The sequence below is a fragment of the Anabrus simplex genome, chromosome 2 (genome assembly GCF_040414725.1).
Source record: "Anabrus simplex isolate iqAnaSimp1 chromosome 2, ASM4041472v1, whole genome shotgun sequence".
Taxonomy (NCBI): Eukaryota; Metazoa; Arthropoda; class Insecta; order Orthoptera; family Tettigoniidae; genus Anabrus; species Anabrus simplex.
The window spans coordinates 919,211,586-919,228,219 of record NC_090266.1 but is presented as its reverse complement, the minus strand read 5'-3'; the positions used below and the strand labels follow the sequence as shown (position 1 = coordinate 919,228,219).

At 40.0% G+C, this 16,634-nt stretch overlaps 1 long non-coding RNA gene across 1 annotated transcript in view; it reads right to left on the bottom strand.

The window, feature by feature from the left end:
• The window catches only part of LOC136863188 (uncharacterized), a 179,259-nt gene that overhangs the window by 51,483 nt on the left and 111,142 nt on the right, over positions 1–16,634 (bottom strand). The window contains exon 2 of the long non-coding RNA XR_010859166.2: positions 1,179–1,280. This is a non-coding gene — a long non-coding RNA (uncharacterized lncRNA). The remainder of the gene's footprint in view (positions 1–1,178; positions 1,281–16,634) is intronic.

Genomic DNA, 16,634 nt, shown 5'->3' with positions numbered 1-16,634 from the left:
CCCAGATATTAGACTGTAGGCTTTCGGCACAATCTGCCATTAGGACCAAATCGTCAGCATAGGCCAGACTGCTTACTACATTTCCACCTAATTGAATCCCTCCCTGCCATTTTATACCTTTCAGCAGATGATCCATGTAAACTACGAACAGCAAAGGTGAAAGATTACAGCCTTGTCTAACCCCTGTAAGTACCCTGAACCAAGAACTCATTCTACCATCAATTCTCACTGAAGCCCAATTGTCAACATAAATGCCTTTGATTGCTTTTAATAATCTGCCTTTACTTCCATAGTCCCCCAGTATTTAATTTATGTAACTCTATATTAATGTGAGCTATGTACCTACTACAGTTCCTCAATCACCAGCCCTGCTAATTATTTCTGTGAAACTTCTTAACATTTCTTGTATCCGAAGCCGATCGTTTTTGACATGTTTTACGGAACGTAAGACATAGTTAAATCGCGCAAATGTTGGTGTCCTTGCTACAGAAAGCAACTGTTTTCTGCGCATTAGTTATCGCTGTTTAGTACGCGAGAGAGTCGAGTATGTGTTGTGATTGTCTAGATGTCTGCATTCCCTGGACACTCGCAGAGTGCCACAAGTCAGTGTCGTTGGTGACCTTCTTTTGCACCTCAGGGTCAGACTGGGAACCAGTGGCATCATCTCGAATTCTTGAGATGTTTGAGAGAAATACTTACTTGTGAATTACAACTCTGGGAGCCTCCAGAAGACAATGAGCCAGCTCCCGCATAGCTGTTGATTCATGAACGTTTGGCAAATATGAGGACAACTGTGCTTTCCCATCCACCCTATTACCTGACATAGCCTTGGTAGGTTGTATATTCCTTAAACTGAAATACATAATGCAAGGACGTCCATTTCGCATCAGACTGAAATCCCAGACGGAGTATGCCTGCCAGAACTGTTCCCATAAGTGGAAACTATGCTGTATCAATAGAGGAGGGGAGGCTGCAGGTCAGCCCTCTAAAAGTTTATTTTCAAAATTCGGGAATGTCTTGAAAGATCTCGTAATTGACATGGTCAGATATCATGTTTGAAGAGACTGGTAAGATACTAGCTCTCATGTGCCCTACGGTACAAGTTGAAATTAGTACAAAAAAGGTGATTTTCAGTGATTTTCTCTGCTAATTTTGTGAGCAAGATCTCGTACACTTACAAGGTAAGGACATCAGCCGTTCACAATGAAGACATGAGCTTTTCTTGGTCGACTTCTCTTTGCCTGACTTCTTTTTCTTTGCCGCCTCTTCTGTCCTTTTTTCTGAAACAAAGAAAGCAAGCTACTTCAAAAACTTGTGAATGAACTCCAACAGGTGTCATCATTTTACCCTTGTAGCACAAAGTTTGTCTTGCTGGTTCTCGTTTATGATGCTGTTGTAATACTAGTGTCCAGCAGTGTATTTTCTCTGGTTCTTCAACCGTAACTCTTCTCCCAATCTCTCATTAAACTAAAATGTTATAGAAATTGCCGTAAATTTTTAAACACAAATCATCCCTTCCATAATTGTTAAGAAGCTACTGAGAGCCCTTGAATCTATATATATATCAAATAAGAGTTTTGTCTGTACATTGCTCAGAATTTGAAAATAATGGTATTTCTGTATCAGTCATGTGCATAGCAAAAAGCAAATTCAATTTCTACTTTTCCGTAATTTCTGTCTGTCTGTCTGTCTGTCTGTCTGTTCTCAAATATTTATATTATTAGTGGTCTTATCGATAAATACTACATAACCAAAGCTATATAGAATTAAATTGCCGACCATTTATGTCTTATACATTTTTACCGTACGGCTTTGATAACACAGATATTCATGAATTTGTATTTTTGTTGGCAAGTCCATATCAACGCCGAGCCACGAGAAAATGGGTAAACAGAATTTAATGAAAGTCGGTATATATAGAGTCGGGGAATAAGAAAATACAGTTGTAAACAATTTTATTCGCCCTGAATGAAAGTGTAGTTCAGAGTATTACCAGCGTAATAATTTATACCCTCTCCGAAAATATTTTTGGACTAACTGCATGGTTGTGCAAATTCGTGTTCTTAAAGTGGTTCGCCCCTTCGTTATTCATTAAGTAATTCATGGTCAAAGATACCCTTGTTTTCAATACTTATAAACTGGAACTTTCTCCGGCTGGAAAGGTTATTAAGATGCCCTTCTGTCGTGTAAGTCCAAACGGTGCCATTATTGTAATCCCCTGCATTCTAGTGGCGAAGGTATGAACTACCTCGCCACGCGCTCCTTCTTCCTCCGGGCGAGTGTGCGCACGTTATCGTGGAAGCCGTGAACTGACTGATGGATCTTGGGTAATCGCCATTACGGTTCTAAAGGTGAAGCGACATGGTAGTACGGTGTGCCTCTCTCCTTAACGAGATGAATTGTGGAATTATGGTGGACCCAGGCTGAAGTTACTTTGGTAGGGCTTAAGCCCTAGTGAACCTCGAAGGTTTTCTTTAGATTTTATCTTCCTCGCCTGGAATTTGTAGTACATTTTAAGGATTTCCTCTACTATATGTAAGTAAGGATATGATGCTGGAGCGACCTCACAACTACGGCGGGATGCTAAACTGTAAGTGTTTTTCCAACCCGTCTTATACTGATTCTATGTGGCGAACTGAAAATTCCAAAATGTGAAGTGTGCCGGGACACGATGTAGTTTTGAGTCATCTAAAACCTACGTTTTTGCCTTGTGGTATTTGAACATTTTTCGGGTTATTAAAAGGAACTTACAGTATATGCAAATTACGTTTGTTTACTAGGAACTTGCGTGAACTGTAAACGAACAATTTTTTTTCTTATTCTTCGAGATTGTAAATTGAAAACTTAATGTTTGATTATGGCATTCTAGGCCCAATAAGTAGGTGGAAAACGCAATGTTCTACCTGGGTTAATAACCAAGCGAGTTGCTACAAGGGTGTGGGGATACGTGTGTATTTTGTTTCGGTTTTATCTTCATTTCCGTCTTCCTTATTTAATTTTATTACCTATTTGCTTGGTATTTGGGTGGTATATCAGCGTCCCGTTTTTCTCCTGTCTCTTGAGATGTTTTCGCCTATTGTTGATTGGCGGCCTGTGATTGGCTCCTTGCCTTGACTGACCTATCGTGGGTTTGTTGCTATGGAAATGCAAAAAGATGTTGAGATTGTTGATGAATGTTGATGGATATGAACTGATGTCGCTGTTACGAATTTAGCATTATGGGCAGTTTAACCTGTTTCCCTTGGTTTATTTTGGCATTTTTCTCTCCCTTCTGGCATATTTTTCTACCCGGTGTCGCGGATCTTATTATTATTAGTATTATTTTGGGTATTCTTCTCTTGGAAACTTGATCGTAATTTCCCACCCATCCTTGTAGGAGCTCCTTTGGAAATTCCGTAAAGAACGTTTCAGTATCAACAAAATAACTTTTTAATTCAAATTGATTCTAGGTTGAATAAGATGTGTGATAGAACTAAGTACTTGTCAAGGTAATTTATTGGTATTTAAAAGATACCTTCGAGTTGAAGAGGCGTTTCAGAATTGTATGTAGTCTGGTTAATTTTCTTATTCCTTAATTAATTGATTAATTAATTAATTTATTAATTTTTTCGTTTAGGTTTTTCTATCTTTGAGCAGTAACTTTTTAAAATTTTATTTCCCAACGAGGATATACCTTTATTAATTTGTAAGTTACTTAAAATTTGTCATTAAATCTCTCTTTGTTTCCAAGTAAGTGTTGGTGTTTCTAAGGGGTAATTTCAATATGACCAGGTCTACATTTAATCCACCCCTCTGGTGTCACCGGTTTATTAAGTGCTGAACGTTTTTTTACTTCATAAGTGTTGGTCTCGCACGTTTCCATGACTCTGATCTGTGCCTTGGCTGCATGGTCAGAGCATTTGTGCTGTCACTTGGGGTGATTGTGTCATTAATTGCTCTAAGTGCTACAGTTCGTGGCAGCAGAGCTCGGTTAATTGATTTGTGTGCCACTTGCTCGTATCTACCCGAAGGTCTGTTGTATCCTTCCTTAAATTTATTTCGCACTGTGTACTATATGCTTTAATCTCCTTTCCTTTAAACTTCTTAACTATACTGTTTGTGCCAACTACCAGTGGGCCATTTACTTTGTCCATTTAAAAACCTGGTCGTTGGGTAAATTTAAATTATATGGGGATTCAAGGAGAGTAAAAATTGAAACTTGTAATGTATTTTCCTGTGAAAGGAACGCTTTTATTTGGATTAATGCGCTAACTTATTGTTTCATGTACAAGAACAATGGCGAGGACAGTTCTGTTCCCATACCAGCTCAGGAAATCCGAGTTAGTTTATGAACTAACTATCCGGGGCATCAAACCTGCTAACACAGTCGCAGAGTGCGCTGCTTTGTTGACCTCGCATGTCCAGGTTCCTATTAGTCTCAATTCTCTCTCGATGAGCAACTTGGTGAGTCTCTAAATGTTAGTGCTGTTGCCTTAACTGATATCGAAATTGTCCGACAAGAATTCATTGAAACCACCCCCACAAAGGGGCAGATTAACAGACTTAAGTCTATGGTGTGGCATTATTTAGGTCGCATCCAAAATTTAATTACTAGGAGTCTTGAACCTAGCCTTATTTTTGAATGTACTAAGTTGTTGACCATTGCTTCTAGTATTTCTGCTGAACTAGACATAATTTTAGCAAGTAAGGATATGGAGAATCTATCGGTGGTTGAGAGGGGAAGCTGCTCTTTTCCTCCCTCTAATCATGCTACTAATCATGTGGATGCCTCCCCTAATTATCATGGTTCATGTTGTGCAGCCTCCCCAGTTTTAGAAAACCTCTTATCCCGTTTAAATTGTACTCCTTCTCACTCCTCGTTAAAGGACCTTTTCAACGGAGTTAAAGATTTCTCCGTCAATTCAATTGAAGAAAGCACCAGGTTTCTGAGGTTCCTGGTAGAAATGACAGAGTCTGGTAATGTATATTCCATTAATGACTTAGGAATTTTCCGTGCCCTATTCTCCCATTGTAAGGGAATTTTGAAACGTGAAATCTCTGAAGCTATTTCAAAGAACTTAACGATTGTGGAATTTCATGAACTTGTTTTATCAAAATTTATCCCTTCCTTAGCATTGCAAAGTTTGATTACTCAGTATTGTTTTAGGACCCAACTGCTAAATGAAAGTTTTTTAAACTATATATTAGACATGCGGTTTTATTGCAAAGTATTTCGAATTTCGGTGCCAGAAGAGGAAATGGTGACTCGTATTCTGAAAGGTATTTCCCCAGCCTATCGATCCTACCTCTCCCTCACGAAGAGCCCGACTAATTTTGTTGAATTAGAAGTTGCTTGTACTTTTGCTGAAGATGTGAAGCATGAGGATGCAGCCAGACCTATCTGCCACCCTCCCCTACTCTGAACCCTGTTTCGCCTCAATCTAGGGATAGTGGAACTCTTAAAAAATATTACAATTGCGGGTCACGTGATCACCTTAGGGATGCTTGCCCCTTAGTTAAGAGTAGTTCTGGTCCTTGTTGTTATTTGTGTGGGTCGAGGCAGCATCTTAAAAATAATTGCCCAACTTCGTTCCATAAACGCAGTCAATGACTAAGCTCTAATGGTAATACTTGTGATTCGCTTGCCCCTGAATTTTATGTGGATTCTGAAAAGGTTATTTGTCCGGAGGAATATAATAAGATCTCCGCTTTGGTTGAGTCTGAAAGTACCATCGCGAAGGCGGAACTGAATAATGAACCCATTGTTGCTTTAATGGACTCGGGTAGCGTCGTGACTTTAATCGATGCTAGTTGCATGATGAGAAGAGGTCCCCTTGTAAAGCGCCTGAGCTGAAGAAAGTCAAGGTTGCATGTGTCACGGCTAATAAGGATAATAAAAGGAAATTTTAGGATCTGTTGACGTGAAATTGCGTATTGGTAATTTTACTTGGAAGGTTCATTGCTTGGTAACCCCGAAGCTAGCTTGTAGCATGATTTTAGGTACGGACTTCTTGTCAAGAACTGGTATAATTTTAGACCTCCGGGATAGAAATTTCCACTTTAAATTTTTCCCAAATTGTAAATTTGATATTATTTATGCTCCTTTGGGTACCTTCAGTGTTGCTTGTGTACGTAGGTCGCTACCTAGGGAGAACAATGAAACAGATCAGTTGGATCTTGGTCATTTGGACTGCCAACAAGCTAATCAAGTCCGTAACTTGTGCCATCAATTTCCAGAGGTGTTCACTAACAAGTTAGGACTGACGGATGTAATAGAGTACGAGATTGAACTATATGACAACCAACCGGTTAGATCTTCTCCTTACCGTCTTTCACCTCCTAAGATGTTAGAACTCAAAAAGATTATCTACCAGATGCTTGCCGATGGGGTCATCAGACCGTCCACTTCTCCTTACGCATCTCCAGTTTTTCTAGTACCTAAACCCTCTGATGGCTATCGTGCCGTTATCGACTACAGGGCTTTGAACTGCAAGATCATCTTGCAATCCATCCCTTTACCCGGTTTGCACACTTGTTTTGGGTGGTTCTCAGGAGCCAAGTTTTTTACAGTTTTAGATCTCAATCAAGCATATTACCAAGTCCCGTTGTCTAAGTCATCCATTCCACTGACTGCTTTCATTACTGATTGGAACCTTTACGAATTTCTGAGGCTTCCCGTTGGGTCTCTTGTAGTGCGGCCGTTCTTACGAAACTGTTAGATTCGATACTCTCAGATATTAAGTTCAAATTCGTCTTTAATTACCTTGATGACCTCGTTATTTTCTCAAATTCCTTTGAAGAACATGTCGAACACGTTAGAAAATTCCTGGATCGCTTGAAGAAAGCCGGACTAACTGTCAAGTTGTCAAAGGTGGCGTTTGCTAAGCCGAGTATGTCTTTCCTTGGGCATGTGGTTTCCTCTGATGGTATCTCCATCGACCACTCTAGGACTCAGGCTATTAGGGACTTTCAACCACCTAAAGATGTCAAAGGCATCGCACGGTTCGTAGGCATGGTAATCTTCTTCAGGAAGTTCATTCCTAATTTTGCAGAGATAGCAGCTCCTCTAAATCATCTCAGGCGTAAGGATGTCAAGTTCATCTCTGGCCCCTCCCAGCAAGACGCCTTTGAAACCCTGAAACTTGCCTTATCGAATGCTCCTGTGTTGGCCATCCCCGACTTTCGTAAACGCTTCATTGTACAAACTGATGCCTCAGGAAAAGCTGTTGCTGGTGTACACTTACAGGAATATGAGGACGGTCTGAGGCTTCCCGTTGGGTCTCTTGTGGTGCGGCCGTTCTTACGAGACTGATAGATTCGATACTCTCAGATATTAAGTTCAAATTCGTCTTTAATTACCTTGATGACCTCGTTATGTGTCTAGGATCCTCATTAATCTGGAGAGTAAGTACTCCATCTATGAGTTGGAATGTTTGGCCTGCTGTTTGCACTTGAAAAATTCAGACCATTCATTGAACATGTAAATTTCGACCTTGAAACAGATAATCAGGCTCTCTCGTGGGTCTTGAAACGACCCGTAAGAACGGGCAGAATCACTAGATGGGCGCTTAGGATCTCAGCCTTTAGTTTTCAGGTAAAGCATATCTGGGGTTCGGAGAATGTCATCCCTGACAGCCTAAGTAGAATGTTTGGCGGACGTTTTGGTCTTGATGTAACATCTAAGGTTGAAGAAATTGATGAAACTAATGTCGTTAGCGTGGGTGCCATTCTTTCGGTTCTACCTTCGTTATACCATGAGTATGCAGATCATCAAAAGGCTGATCCTGATTTGAAAGAAATCATCGACAAAATTAGTGATGGAATCGTGGTCAAACCTTCTTCTCTGGTGAAGGGTATCTTATGCTGTAAAGGTCGAAGCGATGCTAATTCCAAAATGGTTGTCCCCAAGGTTTTAGTGCCAATCATCTTCAAGTACTATCACTCTTGTCCCACTGGTGGTCATTTAGGCACCTTTAAAACTAGACAGAAAATTAGAAAATTCTTCATTTGGAAAAGGATGGATGGTGATATCCGAAGCATGATTAAGTCCTGTAAAATTTGTGCTATCAGTAAACCTAGTGTGAACAATCGTGTGGATTTATTATGATCCTCACAAGCCTCTCGCCCAATGAAACGGTTATTCATCGATTTTGTAGGTCCGCTCCCTCGCTCTACCTTGGGAAATACTCATATCTTTGTTGGTATTGATGCGTTTTCTCGATTTTCTTGGATTTTCCCACTAGATCTACGACTTCTCTTACGTCTATAAGTTGCCTAAATTCTATCTTTGCATCTTTCGGCCCCCCAATTTTTTGGTTTCTGACAATGCTAATGCATTCACTAGTCACTTTTTTAAGAAGTACCTTTTCGAGTTGAGCATTTCCCATGTAACCACTACCCCGTACTACCCTAACCCTTCATATGCCGAAAGAATGAATAGGAACCTAAAATTTGCCCTAAAAGCATATCATCACAATAACCAATCCAAGTGGGATTCTTGCCTGCACTGGTTGGCTCATACCTTCAATTCTGCCACACATGAATCTCATGGTAAAACCCCCATGTCACTTATGTTCTGCTACACCCCTTATTCTCCTATGTCCAACGTACTGGGCATTCATGATCTTCTTCCAGACTTGCCTAAACCCAATGACGTTCAGAAAATCTGGGATGAAGCCAAGAAGAAACTGTCAGTATCCTATGAGAAAGGCAGGGATACGTATATCAAGGGTAGAAAGTCACCTAGGTTGAAGGTTGGCGACCAAGTTTTTCTCAGGTCCTATCCCATTAGCAAGGCTATTAACAAATTTTCTGCTAAACTTGCTCCCCGGTACCAAGGTCCCTGTACTATTTTACAGTTATTATCTCCAGTGTCGGTGCTGGTGAGTGACCCCATCGCCAAGAGGATTAGACGGGTCCATTTATTCCAGTTAAAATCAGGTTAATGCGTGTTTGGATCTGCGGGTGAGAACTATATTTCAGTGAGCAAATTTGATAGGTCACCTTGGGTTATTATGTAACTATTCTGGTCAGGTGTGAATTTAATCTAGTAAGTGTTTTTGGTGTACTGTATTTATTTTGAGGAGTTTTGGGTATTGCTTATTGTACTTACCACCTTTTTCCTGTCAAAAGTGGTTGCTTAGTAGGGTGCGAATTTTTACCACGTGTTAAAGCTTTCCGTACCAAATCTTCTGCGTTCATGCCTCCGGTGAATCTTAATATGACCGTGTAGTACTTACTAGCGTGTACTTGTTTTTACCATTGTATTTTAAAAAGGTGATTGTGGTTCACGGGAAACGTGTATACTTTCACTTGCACTATTGGTACCTAATTTCTTAATTGTCAATATCTCACTGCTCCGTCCATCATAAATCGATTATATCCTGATCATTAAAGATAGCAAAATTTTTATCATAAATTTGATTGTTGGCTCTAGTGCTGTAGTTGCCTTGGTTTTGTAGTCATTTTGGAAAATTGTAGGCAATTTCTCCCCTGTGCATTTTCGTTAACTAGTATGAAATCTGTTAAAGTCTCCTATCCTCTATTTATCTTGAACTGTTGTAGTTTTTGATTCTAGTTCTTGTTATCCGATTCCTTTGGGGTGATATATCGGCTGTCTATTCCAATTGTAGTATTGTTAGGTGTGGAACTGGATATAACCGGTGTTAGGTCCTGTTGGTTATGTTTTGGTTTTGCCTGTGGATATTGGGTATGGCGGAACTCTGTCGATCGGAATTGGTGGTGGTTGTCTGTTTGTCTTTACGGCATGGACTTCACAGTCTTCCCTGCCTTCCGTCTCCAACTTCTGGTGGCACGATTCCCTAATTTGTGATTGCTCTGATGTCCTCCTCTGGGGCATTTCTGTTATCTGTTGTGAATTCCCCGTTTGCTGAGTTGTCCCTTCCTAATCATTCTTGTACCTATGATTTTCTGGTGAGTAAAATCCTGCCCCGGTTAACCTTCTTTTGCAAATTTGCTTTGGGTTTCCCTTCCTGATAGTAGTGGTTAATAAGGTGGTTTCTTATCGTGTTTCTGCTTACAGGTGGTATTAATTCTACACTCTTCTAAAGACCTTACTTGCCTGGTTTTAGTCTCTAATGTGGTGTATTATTCTTGTAGTATGTTATCTAATCGAGTTGTAGCTCCTTGTTGTTCTACCCGGTCTATTTGTTATTGTGGTGTTTTTGCACGTATTGCACTAATGGATCCTCAACCTGAGGAGCACGGTCTCCTTTCGTGCCTAGTAGGTATTGGTTTCGGTCCTGAGTTAGTAATGTTGTAAACGGTACCGTGGTTTGGTTTTAGGCTTACATTGTGAGGTGGTATGATTGCTTCACGACATGTTGTTGAGGGTAGTTGGTGCTCCTTTCCTTTTTAGCTAACGCATGTCCGTTGTGGTCCATTATGGTTGTGTTGTTGTCGTGTAGTATTAGTTATTTGTTATGGCGCTTCGGTATGGGCGGTGTTGCCTTTAATTTACACTGTGTCCCCGTAGATTGGGAAGTAAACCCTGGCATGGATTTACTACTCTCTTTAGATGGGTCTTATCTGCTTGCATATAATGTGTGGTTCCTGTATTACCTGGTCTGTTCCTTTGGTTTTAATTCTCTGCATACCCTAGTAATCAGACGTCATCATGCATTTATCCGGTACTATAATGTTCATTTCGAAATCAACCTGCCAGCCTATTGGCCCTTTTCCTTCTGGAGTGTTAGGATCCTTGGCTATTGGTTTGTTATCTTGTCGCCCTGCGGTGCACCAGTTGAGTGTGGTATTAACTAGTGCTTCATAGGTGGCATTGAAACCTCCCCAATATCTGGTGATATGGTTGTTAAGTGGTGTTTTCTATTTCTCTGTTATTTGGAACGTTTTCCAGCAATCTGGTTCATGAACTACCATTTATATCTTATTTACCTTGTTCTATATTTGGTGAGGTACCTGTGGCTGTGTGGCTACAGTGTGAGTCTACGGATTTCACTTATTTCTAGTCCGGATTTGTCCGAGATCTCTTGTGGATAACCGGTAGGGAGTGTTGTCAGGTCTTTGCTCCCATATTTCAAAGGTGACTGCTTAATTGGGGTTCTTTACGGAACCTTTAATTTGATTGAGTAGCTCACTCTTGATGTATACGTTTGAAAGTTCTGTGAAGATGTGAGGAATAAGATTTAAGATTGGGTAACACTCCTGTTTCCTTCCTACCAACTTCTGTCCTGTTCCACCATGGTGTTAAAGATTGTGTTATCATGACCTCTGCTATCCTCATATTACTCTTGGCTTGGTGTTGCTAATAGCTCGTTGCTGATGACCAACTAGACGCGTACCCTTCATCTGAAAGATCTTGAAGTCTCCAACTGCAGCTACTATATTTGTCTTGAGTAATTATTTACTGTCACCCATGAATTTTGATCTTTACCTTGTATCCTGTTTCTGGGAGTTCTCTTATTTGTGAATAAAACTATATCCTATCCTGTTTCTTGTTTATTTGGGTTTTGCATGGAGTGTATACGTGGCGTTAAAATTGATTTATTGCAAAATTTATTTCTAGACCTTGGTCTTGTGCTTAAAGGGTTTAAAAAATTAATTGGCTCACTGATTAATGGTTCTACTCCGTTTAAAAAATTAGGAGGTTGTAAGCTTAATTAACTTGTATTTCTGTGTAACGTGTTATCGCTTCGCAACATAATCTTCCTTCGTCAGCGTCTTTGTTTTGTAATATTATGTGTGGATGGGTGTTTCCCTTAGCTTTTCTATTCAGGAAACCATTCTGCGTCCGTGGGTTGGTGTCTGTCTGAAGTTTTATGTCTATGTAACGGTAGCCTCCTAGTTTCAGTTTGTTGATGGTGACGTTATTGTGTAGAATTCTGACAGGGTTGGTTATATGTATAGAAAGATATTTCAAGGAGATAACTATCTTTGGTTTTCAAGTTTATCGTTTACCTTGCATGTTGTACATTTTATCCCTGCCCATATATTTAATTTAGGCAAGATATATTTATGGTAATATATTTTCTTGCACCTGGTTAAGGGTTATTTAAGTATTGTATTCTAATCCTGTTCGTCCTTCCTTCTCTAGTAGTTTTATCCTGTGCCATACCGTAGTCTTAAGTCATGTTAATCTAGTTTAAGTTTAGGTTAAGTATTCTCCGGTTGGACGTTGCAATCGTGTTTTACGCTCACCAATGTTGTTTTACTACTTTTCATTCTTCCCTTTCTGGGCGTTGTTTGTTTTTTCTTTTTTTTAGTTGTCGTTACCATCCAACAAAAGGGTGGAAACCAACTGAAGGAGTTTCTTATCTAACGCAAGTCCTATAAATAATACTAATTTGCCCAACATGTAGTAGTCTAGGTATGTGATCGGATGCAGTTAAGACCAAGAAAGTCTAATGTTCTAATAGCAAACATTTAAGAACTTGTTCTAATTGTGTGTGTGTACCACAAGGTAACCTTCAGTCAGATGATGCATATGAACTTGCGGAACTTGATTATTCGAATTAAAGCTTAACAAGCAATCTAGAGGTTAAGTATCACCTTTGATCTGGACCATTAATAAATTTACCTGCGACTTGTGTGTAGCACCAGTTTGGTGCATGGGACTTCATTATGATTGAAAGTGACTAGACATCTGGTGTCGTCTAAGTGAAATCTATTGTTTCGTTTACTCAAATAATATATATTTTGGTTCTTAATGACGGTTGGTGGTACATAAACTGAGACTGGTGATTGGTGGTCGTTTTCACATTCGGACGATTCCACCAAAAACTTAGCTTGCTTCAAGACCACCGCCTTATGAAGGTAATCATGTGCTGTACATGTGAAGCTTCGGTGAGGGACACTATTACCAGCGTCATAATTTATACCCTTTCCGAAAATATTTTGGACTAACTGCATGGTTGTGGAAATTCGTGTTCTTAAAGTGGTTCGCCGCTTCGTTATTCATTAATTCATGGTCAAAGATACCCTTGTTTCCAATACTTATAAACTGCAACCTTCTCCGGCTGCAAAGGTTATTAAGATGCCCTTCTGTCGTGTAAGTCCAGACGGTGCCCTTACTGTATTCCCCTGCATTCTAGCGGAGTAGGTATGAACTACCTCGCCACGCGCTCCTTTTTCCTCTGGGCGCATGTGCGCACGTTATCGTGGAAGCCGTGAACTGACTGATGCATCTTGGGCAATCGCCATTACGGTTCTGAAGGTGAAGCGACATGGTATTGCGGTGTGCCTTTATCCCTAACGAGATGAATTGTGGAATTATGGTGGACCCAGGCTGAAGTTACTTTGGTAGGGCTTAAGCCCTAGTGAACCTCGAAGGTTTTCTTTAGATTTTATCTTCCTCGTCTGGAATTTGTAGTACATTTTAAGGATTTCCTCTACTATATGTAAGTAAGGATATGATGCTGGAGCGACCTCACAACTACGGCGGGATGCTAAACTGTAAGTGTTTTTCCAACTCATCCTATACTGATTCTATGTGGCGAACTGAAAATTCCAAAATGTGAAGTGTGTGCAGGGACACGATGTAGTTTTGAGTCATCTAAAACCTACGTTTTTGCCTTGTGGTATTTGAACATTTTTCGGGTTATTAAAAGGAACTTACAGTATATGTAAATAACGTTTGTTTACTAGGAACTTGCGTGAACTGTAAACGAACAAATTTTTTTCTTATTTTTCAAGATTGTAAATTCAAAACTTAATGATTGATTATGGCATTCTAGGCACAGTAAGTAGGTGGAAAACGCAATGTTTTAGTTGGGTTACTAACCCAGCGAGTTGCTACAAGGGTGTGGGGATTACGTGTGTATTTTGTTTCGGTTCTATTTTCATTTCCGTCTTCCTTATTTAATTTTATTACCTATTTGCTTGGTATTTGGGTGGTATTTCAGCGTCCCGTTTTTCTCTTGTCTCTTGAGATGTTTTCGCCTATTGTTGATTGGCGGCCTGTGATTGGACCTTTCCCTTGACTGACCTATCTGGGGTTTGTTGCTATGGAAATGCAAAAAGATATTGAGATTGTTGATGAATGTTGATGGATATGAACTGATGTCCCTGTTGCGAATTAGCATTGTGGGCGGTTTAACCTGTTTCCTTTGGTTTATTTTGGCATTCTTCTCTCCCTTCTGGCATATTTTTCTACCCGGTGTCGCGGATCTTATTATTATTAGTATTATTTTGGGTATTCTTCTCTTGGAAACTTGATCGTAATTTCCCACCCATCCTTGTAGGAGCTCCTTTGGAAATTCCTTAAAGAACGTTTCAGTATCAACAAAATAACTTTTTAATTCAAATTGATTCTAGGTTGAATAAGATGTGTGATAGAACTAAGTACTTGTCAAGGTAATTTATTGGTATTTAAAAGATACCTTCGAGTTGAAGAGGCGTTTCAGAATTGTATGTAGTCTGGTTAATTTTCTTATTCCTTAATTAAATAATTAATTTATTTATTTAATAATTTTTCTTTTATGAGCGGTCGACCGTAGGTTTTTCTGATCTTTGAGCAGTAATTTTTTAAAATTTAATTTTCCAGCGAGGATATACCTTTATTAATTTGTAAGTTACTTAAAGTTTGTCATTAAATCTCTCTTTGTTTCCAAGTAAGTGTTGGTGTTTTCTTAAGCGGGTAATTTTGAGATGACCAGGTCCACATTTAATCCATCCCTCTGGTGTCACCGGTTTATTAAGTGGTGAGCGTTTTTTTACTTCATAAGTGTTGGTCTCGCACGTTTCCATGACTCTGATCTGTGCCTTGGTTGCATGGTCAGAGCATTTGTGCTGTCACTTGGGATGACTGAATCATTAATTTCTCTAAGTGCTGCAAGGAGAAGGCGCCTAAAATTTTTAAATACCTATGTTATTGGTCCTATCGAAAAGTGCTACATAACAAAAGTTATAGAGAACACAATTTTCCTACTATTTATGTTTTATTCAGTTTTACCTAGAATCGGAAGAAAACTAAATGTTAAGGCCTACAATATTGAAAGTGCATAACATTGATTAAAACAATAACATTACATTGACCATTGTTTATTGTGATGTTCTTTGTCTCTTATGCTGCCGCTCAACTCAGATAGGTGGGATTACTGCTGCGTACCGAGTATAACAGCCTGGCCGAATATTGGCGGGAAATAGCTGGGGAGTTGCTAAACTTTCTTCTTTAGCATGCCATTCCTTTGGTTCTTACATTTTCTGATACTGTCGGTACGTAGCAGCAGCATTAGTAGTAGTATGACCTGGTCTAGAATTAGGCCTATTCCAAATTATATCACCACAATTAACTAGATAAGTCAAAATTCAACCCTGAAAAGAGCCGTTTCTTAAGAAAAGCTTCTTCCTCTTCACTTTTATTAAATTTTACATTCCTTGTATTCCAAATTAGCAGTGAAGAGGGGGATTCTCCTCTGGATTGGAGGAAAAATTTACCTCCAAGTCAGATAGATTTTTCCGCCGTCAGTGTAGTGAATTGAGATTTTCTGACTCATCGGGTACTCCTAGGAAACAGATTAGTAAACGGGCATATTTTTTGCCCAGGGAGTCTCTACCATTCGATACCCCCGCCCGGCCGAAATAAGTCGAAGTGTGTTCACGGATCACGGCTGATTTGAAAGAAATCATCTGTCTGCGGCTTGGTCATATGGAACTTTGGACTGTTAAATCGGCAGCGTAGTACTGTTCGTTAAAAGTGAGAAAATGTGTAGTTTTTCATTTGACCGAGTATTTTGTATGAAAGCATTGCTTTTAATCGCGCCATTCCTACTGACGTCATTGTAATGACCTATGCTAATTTCAGTTGGGAAAACTACTAAGACGATCTTTCTGAGGATGTGAAAAGGCAGGTGGAGAGTGAGTGCCTACCATGATAATGAAAATTCCCCAACCTGATTGTGACTGATGGTAGGCAAGGGAGCTTACCATTACAATGAAAATTCCCTAACCCAGTCTTCATATGAGAAAAGACGTTTGGTGACGGCCCCGTCGCGTTTCTAGGGTAACGTTAAGTGCTATGCAATTTATTACAATCTTGTTCACAACGTGTACACTACCCAACCTAGAATTCTGTATACAATGTAGAATTCCGTAGCGAAGCACGGGTACATCAGCTAGTACTTCATAAAGAAAAGCGCTAGCGATTTACTCTTGCATCCTATCCGGAAGATCATGTATTACTCTCTGAGAGGGTTCGCCTGCGTTATTTCCAATGTTACGAATTTCTTTTCGTTAGTGGTCCTTGTAATACACACTTTACCGGCACAGATGTCTTATGGTGACGATGGGATAGGAAAGGGCTAGAAGTGGGAAGGAAGCGGCCGTGGCCTTAGTTAAGGTACAGCATTTGCCTGGTGTGAAAACAGGAAGCCACGAAAAACCATCTTCAGGGCTTCCAACAGTGGGGTTCGAACCCACTATCCCCCTAATGCAAGCTCACAGCTAAGCGACCCTAACCGCACGGCGAAATCGCTCGGTACACAATTTCTACTTGGAACATTTAAAAAAAATGTTTTTCCAGCTATATAAGAGTGCGTTCTGTTGTTTCAAGATACCCTTGGACCTTCTTCAAGTGTTTTAGTACCGGGCGAGTTGGACGTGCGTGTAGAGGCGCGCGGCTGTGAGCTTGCACCGGGAGATAGTAGGTTCGAATCCCACTATCGGCAGCCCTGAAAATG